Source organism: Octopus bimaculoides, chromosome 7 (genome assembly GCF_001194135.2).
Source record: "Octopus bimaculoides isolate UCB-OBI-ISO-001 chromosome 7, ASM119413v2, whole genome shotgun sequence".
Classification (NCBI taxonomy): domain Eukaryota; kingdom Metazoa; phylum Mollusca; class Cephalopoda; order Octopoda; family Octopodidae; genus Octopus; species Octopus bimaculoides.
The window spans coordinates 110,224,476-110,230,148 of record NC_068987.1 but is presented as its reverse complement, the minus strand read 5'-3'; the positions used below and the strand labels follow the sequence as shown (position 1 = coordinate 110,230,148).

Below are 5,673 nucleotides of genomic sequence, written 5' to 3'. Positions count from 1 at the left end.
TATATATCTGTCTGTCTAACACTCACTCTCTCTCTCTCTCTCTCTCTCTCTCTCTCTCTCTCTCTCTCTCACACACACACACAGATTTGTCTTTTAGTCAAAGATGTTACTTTTGGAATTCTCTGATTATAGACTCTCTTACACACTTGTGTTCTCTGTATCTCTGTCTATCTCTCTCTCCCTTTTCTCTCTCTCTCTCCTCACCCACACTATCTCTCTCTCTCACACACACAAACTGTTTCTTTCTTTCTCTCTCACACATTCTCTCTGTTTCTTTTTCTCTTTCACACACTGGTTCTCTCTCTCTCTCCTTTCCCTGTTTTTGTTCTCTCTTTCTCATTCTCCCTATATACTTCTCAGCTTATATCTCTCTCTCCCACTCACTCTCTCCCTCCCACTCCCTCACTCCCACTCACTCATTCCTGCTGTCCCTCCATTATAAAACTCAGTAGAGACCTGTGAAAATATGCAAAAACACATGCCTTGCTTTCGCCTTTACAGCGACAGTTCAAACTGCTAAACTATTTAGCCTGAAGCCTATATACAAAAAAAAAAAACGAAAAAGAACCTTCACAATTCACCCTGGGGCACATCCACAACTTCGTTATTAACACACTACTAATGTGTTTACTCGCTGTGTTTTTAATACGCATTTCACTGCATCACCCAATGATGGTGCCAGTGGCATCAGCGGTGCTGGTGATGGCACCAGTGCCGGTGGTATGGGATGTAAATCTGGGTTTTTTTTTTCCTATCCTAATGTTGTTACTTTAAATGTTGTCTTCGTTGCAACACATCGAATCACAGTGCAGTGGTTTTGTAATGCTGTTGTTGTTGTTGTTGTTGTTGCTGTTTCTCTATGCTTTTCTCATGTATGTGTATGTGTGAAAGTATATAAATATATGTAAGTATGTACGTGTATCTATGTAGATAGATAGATAGTTAGATAGGTAGGTAGAGAGGTAGATAGAGAGATAGAGAGATAGATAGATAGATAGGTAAGTAAATAGATAAATAGATAGATAGGTAGGTAGATTGATAGATGGATAGGTAGGTAGGTAGATCGCTGGTTAAATAGATACATACATACATACATGTCTAGATATGCAAGTATATACATGAGAAGACATATATAAAACAAAACATGCAAATCTGCACATAGACGTACATACACACATACCCTGTTGTTGACGTTGAAATTCCAATGAAGGAGCCTTGGATTTAGGTTAGAAACCGGTTCTTTCTCTGTTGGCAAGAAATCTTGAAATGAAACTGAATAATGACATACATACATACATACATACATACACACATACCCTGTTGTTGATGTTGAAATTCCAATGAGGGAGCCTTCCATCTAGGTTGGAGGCCGGTTCTTTCTCCATTGGCAAGAAAGCTTGAAATATGCGTGTGTTTGTGTGTGTGTATGTATTTTATTTCTTTTATTTTAATGGTTTCAGTCATTTGACTGCGGCCATGCTGGAGCACCATCTTTAATCGAACAAATCGACCCCAGGACTTATTCTTTGTAAGCCTGGTACATATTCTATTGGCCTCTTTTTCCAAACCACTAAGTTATGGGGACCTAAACACACCAACATCGGTTATCAAGCGATGTGGGGTGACAAACACAGACACAAACATATATATATATATATATACAATGGGCTTCTTTCAGTTTCCATCTACCAAATCCACTGACACGGCTTTGGTCGGCCTGAGGCTATAGCAGAAGACACTTACCCAAGATACCAAATGAGGGTCACCCTTATACAAGTGGTGCCCTGCATTTCCAAATCTTCTGTGGAATCATGTCAGGTCATGGGAAAATATTCCTTTACTACTCGGAAACAGCTGAAGGTTGTTGACAGGAAGGGCATCCAGCCGTAGAAAATCCACCTCAGCAAATTCTGCCTGACCTATACAAAGCATGGAAAAAGTGAACATTTAAACGATGATAGGGGTGGTGGTGGTGATGGTGGTAGTGGTAGCAGCAGCAGCAGCAGCAGCAGTAGTTCAAAATTGCATTTGGCATCTTACCAATTAGTTAAGAACTTTTTGGTCATTTCACACATTGCCAAAATAATTCTAATTCGGAAACCTACAGAATACTAAGGAAATGTGAAAAGATGATTTTTACTTCATACCTTGTTCTCTGAGAAATTCAATAGAACGCCTGGATATTCTTTCTATGCGGTAGTCTAGTTTTATATATTGTCAGCACCCTATACGTACTATTTTCTACATTATACTCTCCACATAAACTATATTCTTTGTCCCTAACACTCTTCTCCTCGCAGACTCTTTATTTCTCAACTTCCTCTCTATCTCTCCTCTTCCTCTTACTGCTACTACAACTACAACTACTGCTGCTGCTGCTGCTAATACTACTCCTACTCCTGTTACTACTACTACTACTATTCACAGCCCCTCACTATACTTTTTTCCAAACTTTTTTCCCTTACTAAATTTTATCCTTTTCTTTTTGTTTTGCATCTATTTTCTTCCTCCACCTTCTTTCTTTTGTCCTCTCTCTCCCCTTCTCTCTCTCCCTTTCTCTCTCTCTCTCTCACTATCAATCTATCTATATCTCTTTCTCTCTCTTACTTCTGCCATGTTCTCTCTTGTCCACCCATAGCCTTCAAACTGTCATAACAAAGTTGTCTCCCCATGCCTTCTCAACAGCATTCCTTCCATGTCTCCTTTGCACTATATTCTTTTACTCTTCTACTTGTTTCAGTCATTTGACTGCGGCCATGCTGGAGCACCGCCTTTAGTCGAGCAAATCGACCCCAGGACTTATTCTTTGTAAGTCTAGTACTTATTCTATCGGTCCCTTTTGCTGAACCGCTAAGTTACGGGGACGTAACCAGACCAGCATCGGTTGTCAAGCGATGTTGGGGGGACAAACACAGACACAAAGACACACAAACATATATATATATATATATATATATATACATATATACGAGAGGCTACTTTCAGTTTCCGTCTACCAAATCCACTCACAAGGCTTTGATCAGCCTGAGGCTATAGTAGAAGACATTTGGCCAAGGTGCCACGCAGTGGGACTGAACCCGGAAACATGTGGTTGGTAAGCAAGCTACTTACCACACAGCCACTCCTACGCCTATATATATTATTTTAAGGGTCCATGAATAATTTTTGCTTTTAAATGTATTCATTGCATGACACAGCTTGCTTTCTTCCTCTACTGTTATACATAGCTAAACACGTTTCCATCCACTGAAACATGTTCTCTCAATCCGAGCTTGCAAACCTACACAAGAGAATGAGTGGAAAACAAAACAGCAATTTTGGAAAAAGTACCTGTAAAATAGCTTTTAAATATTGAATGGCTATAGAAGCCCACAAGCGTATAATAGTAATCAGAAGGGTTCATAGATAAAAAATTTGGTTGAGGACCACTACTCTGAACTGTCTTCGTCACATCATTCCTACCACATCACCTTTACATTGTCTCTACACTGTCCCCTTGTCACTGTCTTCATTATTTCTTCCAGGTCTTCTCTACCATGTGTCCTCTACTCTGATTCCTGTACTCTCTTTTTGACTGTCCTCTCCTCACTATTTTTACGCTACGTTCTATTGTTTCCTTCTGATTCTCCTCTCTACACTGTCTTTACACTGTCTCCTCCAAACTATCTTCTCAACACTACAGTAAACCCTCAACTATCACAGGTGCCACGTTCCAAAACCACCCCACGATAGGGGGAGATCCGCTAAGTAGAAGCAGTAATGTACTGTATCATCATCATCATCATCATCATTTAACGTCCGCTTTCCATGTTGGCATGGGTTGGACGATTTGACTGAGGACTGGCAAGCCAGCAGGCTGCACCAGGCTCCAATCTGATCTGGCAGAGTTTCTACAGCTGGATGCCCTTCCTAACACCAACCACTCCGAGAGTGTAGTGGGTGCTTTTATGTGCCACAGGCAAGAAGGCCAGTCACATGGTACTGGCAACGGCCACGCTCAAAAAGGTGTTTTTTACGTGCCACCTGCACGGGAGCCAGTCCAGCAGCACTGTCAATGACTTCGCTCGAATGATTTTTGTAACGTGCCACCAGTACCAGTGCTAGAAGGCGACGCTGGTAACGCTTACGCTCAAATGGTGCTATTTACGAGCCACCTGCACGGGAGCCAGACAGCTGCTGTATATTCTTATTTATTATTTTCATAATTTGCATATAGTCATTTTATTACAAATGCAAAGCAACACCACAGAGGAATCCGCGTATGCTTAAGTAATAACCCATGATAGGTGAACCGCAATCTGGCAAGGAACTCCTGTATTTCCTCTTCGTTACCTTCTCGTGTGACCAAGTGGTTTGGCTCTTCAACTCAAGATCCTAACATCATGAGTTCAATTCCCAGCAGCACATTGTCTCCTTGAGCAAGACACTTTATTTCCCAATGCTCCTGTCCCCTCAGCTGGCAAAAACAAAACAGGAGCTGTATTTCAAAGGGCCCACTTCATCACATTTAGTGTCACACTGAACCTCACTCAGAATTGCATTAAGGATATGCAATTCTGTGGGGCACTCAGCCACTTGCATGTTAATTTCAGGAGCCGGCTGTTCGGTTGATTGAATCAACTGGTACCCTCATCATCATAACTGGCAGAGCATCATATAAAATCTTCTTCCTGTTTCTTCAACAATGTCTTATCTTTCCTTTCCCAAATTCCATCTACCTTCTGCCTCTCCCATCCGTCTTCATTCCGATGTTCTTCTTGTATACAATTCATCTCATTCATTCGCATTTGATAGATAGTTTGGCTACAGATGGAATTATGCTTCTCAAAGTTTTGTACAGTGTTCCTACACATTTCCATGCACAAACGTAAGTACATACATGCACATGCACACATGCACACACACTACATGTTTGCAGTGATGTTTACATTGACATAGCATAACCATATTGAGATGTTTGCAACAACATGCACACTTGCAAATATTTACATATTTCTGCTATAATTATAAATTTAAGCAACTTTAAAAACCCACACAAATTACACACATAAGCATGAATACACACACACACACATTCCCATAAACAAACTCATTTAAATATTTCATTCTCTTTAAATAAACGTAAAACTTTGCTATAAATTGGCGAGGTGGGGGTGGGGTGTGACAGTGGTGTTAAAGGTAATGTATTAGCAAATTTAGTTACAATGATGATGATGATGATAACAAACACTGTTGAAAATGATGATGACGGTGGTGGTGGTGGTGTTTTGGTGATGTTGATAATAGTTTTGATGACAGCGTTGGGGATGATGGTGACGATATTGATGAAGATGGAAGTGGAGACGTTTGTTGATGGAAGCGAAGTTTCTGATGGTGTTGATGGTGATGATGATGATGATGAGGGTGATGGTGATGATGTTGATGATGGTGATGCTGCTGGTTGTGTTTGGCAGTTGGTGATGGCAACGTTGTTGTTGTTGTTGTTTAACCCCGAGCATGCTCTGTGCTCTGATTTAGCAGACCTTATGATCAAAGCCTCATGCATGCCGCATAGGTAACACATACATGCACAAACAAAATACATACACATTGATATATCTACACACATACATGAACATGCACACATATATATACATAGATATATTTACACACACGCAATGCACACCTATATGT

The 5,673-nt window shown here is 40.6% G+C and overlaps 1 protein-coding gene across 2 annotated transcripts in view; it reads left to right on the top strand.

Annotated features, from left to right (window-relative positions):
* Positions 1 to 5,673, top strand: part of LOC106879962 (protein dachsous) — a 441,440-nt gene that overhangs the window by 177,656 nt on the left and 258,111 nt on the right. The window lies entirely within an intron of this gene.